This window comes from Tiliqua scincoides, chromosome 2 (assembly GCF_035046505.1).
Source record: "Tiliqua scincoides isolate rTilSci1 chromosome 2, rTilSci1.hap2, whole genome shotgun sequence".
Classification (NCBI taxonomy): Eukaryota; Metazoa; Chordata; class Lepidosauria; order Squamata; family Scincidae; genus Tiliqua; species Tiliqua scincoides.
The window spans coordinates 170392312-170408550 of record NC_089822.1 but is presented as its reverse complement, the minus strand read 5'-3'; positions in this window follow the sequence as shown (position 1 = coordinate 170408550).

Sequence of the window (16239 nt, the reverse complement as noted above, 5' to 3'; positions counted from 1 at the left end):
TTTTTGCCCCAATATGCATGACTTTACACTTATTTACATTGAAACGCATCTGCCATTTTGCTACCCATTCTGCCAGTTTGGAGAGATCCTTCTGGAGCTCCTTACAATCACTTCTGTTCTTTACCACTAAGAAAAGTTTGGTGTCTTCTGCAAACTTAGCCACCTCACTGCTCACCCCTGTCTCCAGGACAATTATGACAGGTTGAAAAGCATCGGTCCCAGGACAGATCCTTGGGGCACACCGCTTTTCACCTCTCTCCATTGTGAAAATTGCCCATTGACGCCCACTCTCTGTTTCCTGGTCTTCAACCAGGTCTCAATCCAGGAGAGGACCTGTCCTCTAATTCCCTGACTGTGGAGTTTTTTCGGTAGCCTTTGGTGAGGGACCGTGTCGAACGCCTTCTGAAAGTCCAGATATATAATGTCCATGGGTTCTCCCACATCCACATGCCTGTTGACCTTTTCAAAGAATTCTGAAAGGTTTGTGAGGCAAGACTTACCCTTACAAAAGCCATGCTGATTCTCTCTCAGCAAGGCTTGTTCATCTATGTGTTTTGCGATTCTATCTTTGATGAGGCAATCCACCATCTTACCCAGGCTGACCTGGGTTAGGCTGACCGGCCTATAGTTTCCCGGGTCCCCCCTCTTTCCCTTTTTAAAGATCGGTGTGACATTTGCTATCCTCCAATCTTCTGGCACTGTGGTCGTTTTGAGGGACAAGTTGCATATTTTAATTAAGAGATCAGCAACTTCATTCTTCAATTCCTTAATAACTCTTGGGTGGATGGCATCAGGGCCCGGTGACTTATTGATCTTTAATTTATCAATGAGGTCTGAAACATCTTCTCTTTTAACCTCTATCTGACTTAATTCCTCAGTCAGGAGTGGCCGATCGGGCAGCGGTATTTGCCCGAGATCTTCTGCCGTGAAGACAGATGCAAAGAACTCATTTAATTTCTCTGCCATCTCTAAGTCTCCTTTTATCTCCCTTTTCCCTCCCTCACAGAGGGCAATTGCTTCTGTGGTGGGTTTCCTGCTTCTAACATATTTGAAGAAGCTTTTATTATTCCCCTTAATGTTGCTGGCCATGCATTCCTCATAGTCTCTCTTGGCCTCCCGTATCACCTTCTTACATTTCTTCTGCCACAGTTTATGTTCCTTTTTATTCTCCTCATTAGGGCAAGACTTCCATTTACGGAAGGAAGCTTCCTTGCCCTTTACGGCCTCTCTAACTTGGCTGGTTAACCATGCGGGCACCCTCCTGGATTTAGTGGAGCCCTTCTTTCTTTGCGGTATACACTTCCGCTGGGCCTCCATTACTGTTGAGCCTCTTTAGTGCCCAATATTCAGGCAAGCTACAAACACAAAGTGCTGGAACTGAGGACATTGTATGAGTTGGGGGCTGTTTCGCCAATCCCTCCTGAGCACTTGATGCATTTAATGATGCACTTTAAGAATGCAAAAGGAAAGCATTTGGTAGCTTGTCCAGATATTTTTGATATTGGCCTTCCAGATTAAGGCCTGAAGTTTTTTCAGATACCATGGAAAAACTTGAATGTGTAGGATGCTGGGAGGGTGGTCTTGCAAGGGCGCCCAGACTCCAGATTGGAGATAGATGTTTACACACAAAATCCTGGAACTGGGTAGCAGCCACATCACTCTTTTCATGAATTAATGGTAATGCCTGTTATAAACTTACTGAAACTCTCATAGGACGCAATCTTAATTCCTTATGTCAGTGCTTTCCAGCACTGACATAAGGGCAATGCAGCTCTGAGGTAGGGGAACAAACCTTCCCTTACTTTGAGGCAGCCTCCGTGAGTGACACCTAACTGCAGGATGCAGCACATGTCCCATTGGCACCGCTATGCCAGTGCTGGAAAGTACTGACATAAGGGGTTAGGATTGCGCCTATAGTGAATCTTCTTTATTTTCTCCGTCTTGTCTGTTGCAGAAGCATGGCTAAATTATTTGTCACCTGGGGCCCATAAATTTTTGACACCCCCTATACAACAAAGTTATTTAATTAATTTATATTTTTTTCACATTTTTGTACCACCCGTCCTCTAAGGAGCTCAGGGTGGTGTACGTGATTCCTTCCATTCTTCTGTACTCACAACCTTGTGAGGTAGATGAGGCTGAGAAATTGTAATGGTCATGACATGAAATGAATAGTAATAATGGCCAAAAAATAAATGCAGTGAATATTTCCCCACAAGCAATAGATGAAAGACCGTGCCCTCCAATGCTATTGCTCCCTGACACATAGTACTCAATGACATACTGCCCCTGCACCTGGAGGTTCAATGGAACCAGCATGGTTAGTAACCACTGATAGACTATAGTCCACCATGAAAGTTCAGAATCAACTTTCAAAGTCATCTAAGGGCCAATCTATCCAACTTTTCAGTGCTGGTGCAGCTGCAATGCAACCCTGAGGCAAGTTACCTGGAGGAGGCCTCCGAAACTACCCTTCCACCACAGGTTATAGCGCACACCCCAATGGCACTGCTATACCAGGACTGGAAAGTTGGATAGGATTTGGCCCTAAGCCAGTGACCAACAATACCCAGCCTTTCCACCAGTAACATCACTAGGGTTGGTATCACCTGCTCTGGTAATTCATTGTGTCACCCCCATTAATTTTATTTAGAGCCCAATCTTATTCTTCTCCCCCCCCCCCCCACACACACACACAATTGCAGTAACGCCAAACTAGCAAATACTGCATCCATGGTGGGGGTGGGCAGGCTGGGAGGCTTCCTCCTGAACTTGTTGGCTCTCTACAACCGTTGTTCTACCTGTGCTGAAAAAAATAAAACCATGAAATCCAGGTGTGGCCATCCCACTCAGCCACTAGTATGGGGCTACAGCCAGGGCTCCACACACCTGTGCTCAGTGATAATACAGGGTGACCCCCAAAAAACAGAACCCACAAATCTTTGAATAAAACTGTTAATTTTAATTTTTCTTCTTTTTTCTTTCAGGGTGTACAAGTCGACTTTGTGCATGAAAAATTGGAAAAATAATCTTCCCCAATATGTTTTGGTCAACCAAGGAAAAGACATTTTGGACATTACTGGACCTTTGTAGGATTCAATAAAATTTTTATGGGTTCTGGTTTTTTGGGGTCACCCTGTATTATTGCAAAGCAACTCTGGGCATGCTGGCAGTTCAGTAGTCAGAGGTGCTTCCAGCTGGAGGAGTGGGCAGAGTGGCTGGAAGACTTAAATAGGAGAAGGGTCAAGAGGGTTTGGAAACCAGAAGAGAGAAGCAGGAGGGAGAGTAAGATAGAGGAACAAGAGAAGGGGGAATGAGTCCAAAGGAAGAGGGCTGGCAGAGTGAGCAGAGAAAGGCAAGAGAGAGAATGGAGAATGAGACAGTGGACTGTACAAAGGAGGAGGTGGCGGGACAGCAAGCTGAGGAGAAGTTGGCAGAGAGAGGGGGGTTGGTAGATTGAGTGACAAAGGAGGCGAATACACCGAAGGAAGCAGGGAAAAAGACAACAGAGAGACTGAAGAGAACAGAAGCAGCAGGGGCATGAGAAACAGAGGGAAGGAAAGGTAACCTGGAGGAGAAGGCAAAGAACGGACAGCAGCATTATGAGTCGGGCAGGGCAAGTGGTCAGACATGAGGGGAGAATGAGAGCCTCCATCTAGCCTGGCCAGAATAGGTGTGATGAAATGTATGGGAAAGGTGATTTCTTTATCCTGTTATAAGCCCTTCTGTCTGTCCTCTAATCCAGATGCCAAAATAACCCCCACACTACAGAAAGAATTTGTCCTTCTCAGTCTCTTTTCCTCTGCACCCTTCCCCAAATGCCCTTCTCCAAGCCCCACCATGTAGACCTCCTCCTTTTGGGAAGAGCAGGAGGGTGGCAGAGGTGGTGTGCCCACACCAGGGTGAACACTGTGATCACTGCACTCTTTCGGGTCTTATTTCCAAATGTACTTTCAAAAAGCAAAACCATCCAGCTGCTCTGTAGCCTAACCATTTAAAAACCAATTAGGCCACCAGTATGGCTTATGCAGAAATGGGAAATTGGGTGCAAACCTTCCTTCAGCATTCCCGAAAACCCCGTCTCGCATCGCGGTCTCTGCCACCGCACTGCAGTTTCTTTAACCTTATCAGTAAAAGCAGCTCTGCTGAAACCAAATGTGGCATTTGGAGTTAAAACGTGCACCTACCTTCTTTACAGTCTAAGCAGCATCTCTGTTCAATTTTCAGGCTCTTTCTCAAGGTGACTATTCTCTGCCTCGTGCTTTCTTAGACTTGTGCTCTTTTGCTTAGATGCCAAGGAATTTATTTTGTTCGCAAGACAACATTGGCATATTAAAGACACAAGGAAATCAAAGTCCTCTAATCAGATTCATTAACTACATTTCAAGTTGAAAGGGGATTCTTTTGCTTCAGGAGTACCTTTCCTTTTAGGTGTATATTTTCCCAATCTCTTGTCGCGTCTGACAAGAAAGGCTTGTGGCTAAATACACGGCAATTTACAAAGGGGCCATTCTCACTAGGGCAGTTAAAGCTGTGTTAATGTCTCCATTAACAAGAACTTATATTTCAGTCTGAGGTGGGCTGCAATTTAGCGCAGTAGAATGGGATGGAGAAATTGGTGCTCAGAGCATGTTTCATTTGTAAGGCTAGATTCCAGGTTATTTCTTCCATTCTTTCTTGGTTGAAGTGCTATGCTTTTCTGCAGTGGGAATGGAATCTTAATAACACCCTAGATTGCATTTTTGACAACTTCACCACTTTCATCTTGGGTTCCTAGGTAGCTTTTCCAAAACCATGTTGTTTCAGCCACTTATACTGGACTGCAAGGAGGCATAGTGGCTGCCATTTATAGTGGTCTGATAGCCTGCTTCTAAAGCCAAAGTAGATGTGACCTTAAAGGTATTATTGTCTAGCTCAGGACATTTATTGACATTAAAATGGCAAACAACACCAGTGCTCTGATGATGAGAGGAATGACAGGGTAAGCATTAATGAAATCTATAAGCTTTAAGCTGTAAATCTCCTCCTTCCAAATTTACCAGATGTGGTCCCAAAGAAGAGTCCAAAAGAAAGTCCTTGTGACTTTCTAAAGATAGTAGCTGAGGGGGCCAGGTAAGTGCACTAGGCCCTTCTGGACCCTTGTCATTCCAGTACTGGCATACATGGGGGGGGGGGGTCTAATCAGAATCAGCACCACGACATTTATTCCTATGCTGTTTTCCCACCTCAGTCTCCCAAAGCTGCTATGTGCTCCTGAAGGGACCATTGCATCTTTGGGGGCCCATCACACTCGTGACAGGTTTTCAGCGGGGAAGCAGCACAGAAGCAAAAGGCTAAATGCACTCTGGCTCTGTGCTGTGGTCCTCGAGTAGAGCAGGTCTTTGGATGATTATCTCAAAGTAAAAAAACGAAACCTCAACTAGACAATGAATGCACTTAATATCACATTGAGTTGGGTCCTAACAGGTTCTCTAACCCAGGAGTTGGCAACCAATGGATAAACGTGAGCTACTTAAAAAAATGACCAACTGCCAAGATCTACTGTTTTGCATGGAGTACGTAGTAAAAATTGGATTCTTCATTATTTGCTTGGACAGCAGGGGGGTGCCTCCCAGTGAAGAGTGTGATGTCCTGCCCTGGGTGGCCCTCTGCCCTGCTGTCTACCCACAGATCAGCTCACGTGCCCTGCCTGAAAAGTGGGCAGATGCCCTTGTCAGCTGCTGCCACTGGGTCTGGCCCCACTTCCACAAGCTGGACCAGGGGGCTGCAGTGCCCTCCACGGGACTCCCTTTCCCCAGGACCTTCTTGCCTCCAGCTGGGTTGGTCCTCTTGGGCTGAGCCACAGTGGCAGACTCCCACCCTGGACATGCTTGACCTGTGGCTCCTTCCCTCTTCCCGGCTCCTGCCTGCAAGGTCCATTCTTCCTCCTGCCAGTGGGAGCCTATCCTCCCCCCCTTGGTAGCCTGACCTGTTTCGAGGCTGCCAGCCAGCCTGGCCAGCTTCGCCCCTTCCGGCTGTGGCCAATTCCCAGCTTCTTTCAGGAGCTTGAGAGAGCTGCTCCTTGTGGCTGTCTGCTGCCCACTCACTGCCCCACCCGCCTCTCAGCTTATCGACAGCAGTGGCTGCAGCTGAAGTCTTTTGTCTTGCTGTGCCATTCCCCAGCTGACCAGCAGCCATGGCTTCCCTTCCCTGGCAGTACCCAATGCTCCATCCCCTTGACTTTTTTCTGGCGGGGATTCCGTGCCAGGGCAACAGCAAGTGACCAAAAATGAACCTGTGCTCAACAGGTAAAAATGGGCAGAGACACTGTCATGTATATCAGGGGTGCCCAAACCCTGGCCCTGTGGCCACTTATGGCCCTCGAGGACTCCCAATGCGGCCCTCAGGGAGACCCAGGCCTCCAATGAGCCTCTGGCCTTCCGGAAACTTGCTGGAGCCTGTGTTGGCCCCATGCAACTGCTCTCAGCATGAGGGCAACTGTTTGACCTCTCACGTTAGCTGTGGGATGAGGGCTCCCTCCACTGCTTGCTGTTTCACATCTGTGATGCAGTAGTGGCAGCAAAGAAAAGACCAGCCTTGCTTTGTATAAGGCCTTTTATAGGCCTTGAGCTATTGCAAGACTGTCATTCATTCATATAAGTTCCACCTCTAGTATATTAATTTATGTAAACTTATGTAAATTTATTCAAATTTTAAATGTAAATTCTTTTATTCTCCGGCCCCCGACACAGTGTCAGAGAGATGATGTGGCCCTCCTGCTGAAAACTTTGGACACCCCTGATGTATATAGAGCACTCCTCTGACTGAAAGCCTCTCATTCCCTCATGCACATTATTGAAGGCTCCAGCCCACCTTCTGTGCCCTCCATTCACTCCGGCTGCAACAGTATGTCCTGCAGTTCCCGCTGAATAAGGTGTGCAATAATAGAGGGCCACATTTTCTTTTTAAAAAGTATGAAAGCGTGACAGATGGTTCAGTCTGATTTGACTATACGTCTCCTAGAATAGCTACAACTCAAACATATTCAGAGACTACAAGACAACATTTACTAACAACAGTTGGAGAGCATGTGAAATGGCAGGCGGTTCACTGCATGGTGCCTAAGGAGAGATGCACTGATTGGAAAAAGGGAATGTTGGGCAGCAGTAGCAGACCTGCCTTCATTGTGACCCGGGGCAGGTCCGCAACATGCTGCCCCCCCTCAGAAATGCCGTCCCCTTCCAGCATGCCACTGCTCCCCCTCCCCAAGGAACTGACCAAGGCTCACAGAGCCTCACGTGACGTTCCGCAGCAGTTGAGAAACCCTCTGAGGCTTCTCCCGCTGTTTTAAACAATACTTTCAGTTTCACAACAAACCCGGAAGTATTGCTTAAAACAGCGGGGGAAGCCTCAGAAGGCTTCTTGCCTGCTGCCGAGTGCCGTGCAGCGCCTTGCCTGCCCATAGAACAGCTCAGATGGGCAGGTGGGGTGTCATGGTAGGTGGAGGCGGCAATGGAGGGGGGGCAGTGAGCGTGTGGCAAGCACAGCACCTGAGGCATTTACCCCCTGCCCCGCCCCAGGTCTACCACTGTGGGACAGCATGGTGGATGGTCTGTCCCTTCAAGAAAGAACCACCTTGTATGCAGCCCTTGTTACCTGTAATTGGCCTATTTCTCCTTTTCTCATCCCTGATTTCCTAACCTTGTCCCTTCCTCACTCTCTGGTCTAAATTTAGCTGGTACATTTCCTAGGATCAGAAAACGGTCTTTAGCTTAAGATTCTCTGTAACGCACCAACTTCACTGAGGCTACCGTATATTTTTCAAAATAATAATATCATAATAAAAATTAACAGCTAAGTAATTAAACAATAATAATTCATAATAACAATTCTCATAATGGCTAATTATTTATTAATTATTCGTGACAATGAATGAATAATGCTAATAAAGTTTTAATGCACTCTTCATCAAAGAGGAGGATGGAGGTTGGATGAACTCGGCCCTCTCCGGTCAGTTTGTTTCATAGGCCTGAACCAAATGCCAGCGGAAAGTTCATTGCTCCAAACATCTTTCCCTTCCTTAAATATGCATTGCATAATGTGTGCAATGCTCATTAGCATGAGTACCCTCCAAAAACATTTCCCATTTGATGGGAACAGTAGGAAGCTGCTTGATAGCTAGCAATTAATTAGTGAAACACCATATGTTAATAGGTATATAGCAGATGTGTGCACATGGGAAACTTCAGAATAAAATTCCACCATTGCAATCCAAGTAAGCGGAGAAACAAATTTGATGTACCCAGGCTCTTTAAAGAGTCATGGGACTGGGTTTTTTAAATCAGGATTCTGGTGCATTTAACAGTGGTGCTAAATGCCCAAGTCAAACTGGATATATGGTTAGATTTGCCTACCATTACTCAAGGGTTGTTGTTGTTGCTGCTACTACTACTCATAAAAATTCTTGCTCAACCTTTCTATTTTAACAAAAAATGCTCAGTAGCTGACATGAAGAGTGAAAACTATAGGAAAGACATACAGCACCAGCAGCAAAGAATATAAAGACTAAGAAGCAGCATCTGCCCGAAAAGGTTTTTTCAATATGATGACAGTTCATCAGGGAGGAAACCAGAAGTATCGTCCTAAGGAAGGATTCTACAGCCTGGGCACAGTCACAGAAAAGGCCTTCCAGTGGCTGCACTAGATGGCTGGGGCCCTGTGGCAATGCCCTGCATTGATCCTCATGGCACATTGGCTGCTATAACTGCCATCTATACTGAGGGTTCCGGGGTTCACTTGGCCTGGTGAGCATCCTGATGGCTGTAGGCCTTCCATCAGTATCTGATCTAGCTGACCTCTGATGCCATGTCCTTCCACACCCAAGTCTTACAGTGGTTACCATCGCCCCACTGGCCTAAAGAGGGTGGGCAAGCTCATGGAAGAAGAGACTTTACGTATCTTAATCCTAAGTGGGAGTTATTTATTTATTTTTAAGCAATGACCAACTTGCTATTGGGTGCAAAAGTGAACAAAAAGCCAGTGATGTTGGTACAAGGCGGAATCACTCACTCCCCAAAACAAGCCCTTGTCAAATGCTTGACTGCAATATTTTGAACCAACAGATGTTTCTGGAAACTTTTCAGAGGTGGCTGACGTTCAAATAGCATCCTATTAATCCAATCATGATAGAACTAAAGGATGTGTATTCTGGTGTCAGATTTCCATTATATTATCATTGTAGAGTAGATCTGCCTTATCTGCAAGTCCAACACCTATGGATTTCACTCTCCACGGATACTGCAGATACCGGAGTCCCATTTTAAAAAGTAAAAATCGGTAAGAAAATAGCCTTCCTTACCTTTGCGCCACAAAATCACTTACAGGGCTGCAGGGCAGTCCTCTGTGCTCCTGGAAGCAATTTCCAGGTCAGGTGACGTCCTCCCTTCCCCCCCGCCCCGGCCTGATTTGCCCCAGAATGGCTTCTGGGGATTCCAGTGTCCGCAGATATTGGTATTCACAGGGAGGCCAGAACTGGAGTCTCACAGATATTCATATATCTGGGACTACTGTATTCATATTCTGCCTTCCACTTTCAAGACAAAGAAAACCCTCAGGGTATCTAATTTAAAAGAAAAAGAAAAAAAAGCTACAAATGGTCAAAGCAGACCACTGGAAGGGTCCCTGCTCTTTCTCCCTCTCTTACAGAGTGGCTGATTATTTCTATAGTCCAATTGGAAGGGCTGGTGACAATTGGGCATGGTTGGCATAGCCTAGTGCCAGGTTATGCTGGACCTGAGGCATTTGATGCATTTGAACCCCATATAGTTCTGTCTACTCCTTCCTCCCTACACTATATCCATCTCTCTGCTCCACCCCCTGAAGTTTTTCTTCCTGCCTGCCTGCCTGCCAGCCTTCGAGGTCTCAGTTGGTGCTGATATTAATGGGCCAGGATCAGGGACTGCTAGGAGCAAGCGTGAAAATCCACAGCAGCGATTTTAAACCTTTTTCATCATTTTACAATGACTATTGTAATCTAAATCATTCAGATGTGAGCTGTGTGGTTGTACCATACAACCTGCTATAGACTGAATCATGTGGTGTTTTCTGGTTGGAAGGAGGAACCTCTGGCTGACATGGACTTTATTCACAGGTCTCCTGTCAATGATTTTCCTAGCCATTTGCAGAACACCACTGACTTTCTGAGGAAAGGACAATCTCCTATAGAATACTTTCTTGGTAATTGTGGATGTAGAGTCCATGCACAATATTCACAAAGATGGACTCCAAGCCTTCAGGAATAGAATGCCAGATGACATTACAGCTAATCCAGCTACCAAGCTTTGCCCTCACACACAATTGCTTCAAATTTAGACACAACTTGTCACAACTTGTCTTCAGGACAACGAATTGCCCACTGTTCCTCACACATGCCTTATGCAACTGAATTAACTCTTTTTTTTAAAGAATTGTACTAGCCTAATGATGTCATATGAGTTTGACTCACAGTATGTTCTGTGAGGACAAGTACTACTATAACCATTTGAGACCTTTCAACTGTTGAAGATACCCCCTGCCCTCCCCCAGGAACGCCACTGCTTCAACAGATGCATGATGGATAGAATGAGGGTAAGGGGGATACCAGAATGTAGAGGAATTTGCCTTGAAAGTTTAGTCTTGCAGCCCCTTTAACAGTCTTCCATCAGTGGCATTCCCAGAAGGGGGGAACAGCGCTAAGTCTTGCAGGGTGCCTCATTGCCCCCTGCAAGCTGCCTCTCCTCCTCACCTTCAGAGCCATTCCAAGCGGTGATGTCTCCATGTTGCTTTCACCTCCCAGAATGGCTCCAACAGTGGGGGAGGGGCAGCTTGCAGGGCATGATGAGGTGCCCTACAAAATATACAAAACTGTGCCCCCTCCCGGGAATACCGCTGTTTTCCATTACCACTTGAAGACTTTTGCTTGATTCTCTTTCCTTCCCTGTGGCATGTTTGTTAGGATTCAATTCTCTGCTTTTGTTTTCTGCTGTGTTTGATTTTACTGCAATTTGATGTTCATTTTATGTTTTTAAGCCACCTTAAACACCCCGTTTCAGATTGGAAAGGCAGAATGGAAATTTCCAGAAACAAACGAATAAGGCACTTTAAACAGATGCAATCTTCTCATCATCTTGTTTACATCTTTACAGCTGTACATATTACACCTGAGTCATCGATGTTGCACAGAGTGGCATGTATTTCAAGAAATGGAAATAAAGATGCTCCTCGGAATGGATTTGAGTTTGCCGGTCCCACTCTATAGTCCCACTTTTTTCTCAGTGTGTCTTCTGCCACAGCACATGCTGTTACACATGTCCACTTGCAACATCACAGAGACCATGCCCCTGCAGAGTACCCCCAACTATGGTTTGCCAGGGCATGCTACTTGTTCAGAAGGGTTAGCTTCAGGGAACATGCTTATCAGTGTGTTATGGGGAGCACGCCTATGGAAAACAATGGATCTGACATATTAAGTACTGATTCTGTTTCTTTCTAAAATTAATCTCCCACTGACTAACCAGTACTGGGTTCTTGCAGAAGCAGACAAACAGCATACAAATATTTTAAAAAATCCCACACTTGATAAATCAAAACACTAATGGCATTGCATTTAAAACACCAAATACAAACAGTCACCTTTTCACCTAACTAGCTAAAGAAACAGGAGACAGACAAATATTTGCTTACCAAACAACTCCTTCATAAATTACTCAAATAGAATGTTAATATATGAATTGACCCAGTGAGCAAAAATCTTCTGCAATTCTATTTCTAAATATATAGCAAGAACTGGCCTCCTGCTGGAATAATTTGTCAGAGAAAGGAAAAGGATAGGGAACGAAAATGAACACGTAGCAGGGCTCCTACATTTCTGGATAGTGCATATTAAGTGGTGCAATACCAAGAAGAAACCAGCAGAGGTCATCAAAGCAGGAAGAAATGAAAAAAGACAATGGGTGGGAAAGAACCCTCAGAGAGAGAGAGAGAGAGAGAGAGAGAGAGAGAGAGAGAGAGAGAGAGAGAGATTCAATTGCATGATCAGAAAGGAACTTCTGCCAAGACCAAGTCACTGGAACAGCAGATCCAACCAGCAACTTGCGTAAGTCCGCTGAATAGGATTGTGAGACTCCAGGAGGTCAAAAACTAATGGCAAATAATACCGCAATTGCTTCAGGCACAATAGCAGAAATCATCTGCTATTAAGATCTGATTAATTGATTTGCCAGACTAGAGAACTGTTCAGCTAGAACGTGCTGAAAAAACAATCAGCTGTACAACATCAAAGCAAGTTTTACAAATGGTGTAATGATATGGGTCAAATAAACCCATTGTTTACATTTAGAAAACAATTGTGTATGCATTTGTTATTTAATTGAGCATGTCCTGGAAACTGTCAATTAACTCTTTGACTTTCATCCTAAAGAAAAAATAATAATAACGAACAAGATTTCTTTTTTATAGCTAACTTCAATCATCATAATAAAACCTAAGATCTGATACTGCTGCACATGTAAAAAAACAAGGCAAGAATGAAAGCAAGCCTTACAGCCCAATTTTATGTGGCTATACCTCTGCCAGAACCTGAATTCTGGCACTGAAACATACTTTATGGCATCATGGATGCCGATCCAGGAGCATGAATAGCCCCACACTTCTGGGCTGCAGACAGCAGGGAGGATTTCACATGCAGCATCAGTGAAGAGGAGCCTTGCCAACACTGATAAGTTGACAAGGAGGACAGAATGGGCAGGGGGTGGGAGGATCAGGCTGGAATGGGGGAAAGGATGGGGGCATGTCAGAGGTGGGAGGGGCTCACAGTGTTTTCCCCTCCAGAGCCAGCAACATGCCCCCTTTGTCTTGTGCCAACTTGTGCCAATTAAAGAGCTGGCACAGGTCTAAGGAGACCTATTGGCAATCAAGGGGCTTATGGAGGGGTAAGGGAAAAAAATATTTTCCAATACCTCTCTCAAGCCTCCCAATCAGCTCCCCCCACCATAGCATGCAGTGCAGCCGTTTTTGGCTTGGCTGCTATGGCAGTGGGAAGGAAAGGATTGGGATGCCTGTCCTGCAATGATGCATGCTGCCATATATTGCTGATGTATGTTGCCACTGCAGTGTATGTGTATTAATATTAAACTGAAGTCTAACAACTACAAGTTGTCAATCGCTTTTGTAAAACTGTTACGAGGTGGCACTCTATTTAGTTACCTGTCAGAACAAATCAATTGAAATACATCTTTGATTTGTTTCCTGAAAATGTAGCCATGCTAACAAGAATAAAAGCTTAAAGTCTTTGTCTGGTATTTTGCACAAAAGTTTTGACAATGTTTTCCATAAATGTTTTGCCCTAGTATGTCAGGCAGCTGATGACTGAAGGAGGAGGTGCTTGCCAATTAGAGGGAACCACAAGGCAGGCAGATTTCTTTGTGAAGACTTTGGCTTGTGTTATCCCCTCTCATTAAGGGAAGTGAAAAATGTGGAAAGATGCAACTGTGAGTCCTTTAAATACCAACAGCAGTGCAGGCTGATTCCTTAAACAGTCTTTCCTAAGGAGTTCCTAGGGGTGTTTTTACATAAGGTACTGAGGCTATATCCATATGATTATAATGCTTCCCTGAAGGAAAATGAATGACTTTTGCTTTACCACCACTCTTGTCCAACATTCGTAGCCTGCTAACCAATCAAAGTGTCACTGCCAGGAAGGAAGCCCACTCCTTATGGTTTCTCCATTTTTAACTGCAGCTTTGCCTGCTAGTCCCATGGAATTCAAAGGAGCTGTGAAATTAACCAGATCATAAGCTTCTGATCAGCCTCTGATCAGTGATTCTGAATCAATGGCATTCCTAAGATTACTGAGCTTTTTTTTTAAAAAAAAAGATCTCTTGAAAGCTCATCTTCAACATACCTTAATGTAGTGTTTTAAAAATGTGTACATGTTTCAGAAGTGTCTGGGTATTGGAGGGGAAGGCAGCATGTCACTCATCACTGTTATTATCCAATAGGTACTTGCCATACTCACACCAAATGTTCATGGTCCACAACAGGAAGAGAGAAAAAAGACAGTGGGTTAAAAACAAAGGACCAAACACCATCACAACACATTCCATAGTGTGATTAACTAAGAGTAAGATTTTAAAAAGCCACTCCTTCCCTTGGGCTTCCTTGGGGTATAGGAAGAGATGGAGTTTGGTCCCAGAAGAGAGGAGGGGCCCATTGCTGACCTGGCCCCTGTGCTGCCCTGGGGCACAGGACCACAGCTTACCACACCACCCCCCAGCAACACACCACACCCCAGGGGATACCTACCCAGCCTACAGAGCCTCACATGACACTTCTAGGCACTCCCAAAGCCTTCTGTGGTCTACAGAGTGACATTAAGCAGCACAGGTATAACCTAATTATCCACGGATTTTTCACCCACAGTTTTATCTCAATGCAATGAGAAGGGCCCTTTAAATTAAAGGAAAAAAAAAATCCTTTAACCATAGCCTCGTTAGTGTGAGAGAGGGCAGCCAGTTGACAATCCATCAATCATTCTCTCTCCAGGCACTTAGAACAGCTTCACTCTGAGGAAAGCAACCCCTCCCTTCCCCCTGAGCATGTGAAAGGATGTTAAACGGCAGTGATTATCACCTCCTCCATTCCCCCCCCCCTGCCCTGTGGCTCCTGGTGAAGGGAGGGATTACTGCCTTGGAGTGAAGCCTTTCTAAGCGCCTGGAATGAAACTGATTGTCTGCTTGATGCATTACAAAGGTTGGCAAGGCCATTTTTAAATCACTGAGCAAAAGGACATTGTTTTTTAAATGAATTTGCTTTAATGCGATTTTTGCCATCCATGTGAATTCTGGGAATGGAACCCTTGCAAATAACGAGATTCAACATAAGTACTGTTTAGGGGTGCTCCCAATGCCTCAGAAGACTCTCAGAACATCTGCTGATGCAACACAGGGCTTCGCTTGCCAGTGGAATGGCTCTGGAGGGCAGGTGGAAATGGCAGCAGTGGCACCTGAGGGTTCGCCCCAACCCTCCCTTCAGGACTGCCACTGTGATATTGGCACAAAGTAGTGTCATGCCAGCTCTCAGGCCATCAGGCCAATCAGAGGAGGTGGAGTGGCCTGCTGAATAGCACTTCACCCACTGTTGGTCCTCTTTTCAGCAAGCTCAATTCCCACCCTCCCACCAGATTTCAGTGTGATGTTAGGACAAGGTGGGATTTTTTTTTTTCCATAGCTGCTGTTATTGGCTCCTTAACAGTTGTTTTTTTCTTCTACTCCATACTGCTTGGTTGAGGGTCAGTTGGCTGGGGTTTATTCTTGGTAGGTGGCATTTTAATAATGAGTGAAGTTTTAATAATGAGTGAGGGGGATGCTGGGGAACCACCTTAGAATATCAGTGCTGTGTATCCAAATGCTTAGTTACAGTGAGGAGGTATTTCCTGGAAGAGCCCCTCAGGGTTACATAAGAACATAAGAACAGCCCCACTGGATCAGGCCATAGGCCCATCTAGTCCAGCTTCCTGTATCTCACAGCGGCCCACCAAATGCCCCAGGGAGCACACCTGATAACAAGAGACCTCATCCTGGTGCCCTCCCCTACATCTGGCATTCTGACTTAACCCATTCCTAAAATCAGGAGGTTGCGCATACACATCATGGCTTGTACCCCATAATGGATTTTTCCTCCAGAAACTCGTCCAATCCCCTTTTAAAGGCGTCTAGGCTAGACGCCAGCACCACATCCTGTGGCAAGGAGTTCCACAGACCGACCACGTGCTGAGTAAAGAAATATTTTCTTTTGTCTGTCCTAACCCACCCAACACTCAATTTTAGTGGATGTCCCCTGGTTCTGGTATTATGTGAGAGTGTAAAGAGCATCTCCCTATCCACTCTGTCCATCCCCTGCATAATTTTGTATGTCTCAATCATGTCCCCCCTCAAGCGTCTCTTTTCTAGGCTGAAGAGGCCCAAACGCCGTAGCCTTTCCTCATAAGGAAGGTGCCCCAGCCCCGTAATCATCTTAGTCGCTCTCTTTTGCACCTTTTCCATTTCCACTATGTCTTTTTTGAGATGCGGTGACCAGAACTGGACACAATACTCCAGGTGTGGCCTTACCATCGATTTGTACAATGGCATTATAATACTAGCCGTTTTGTTCTCAATACCCTTCCTAATGATCCCAAGCATAGAATTGGCCTTCTTCACTGCCGCCGCACATTGGGTCGACACT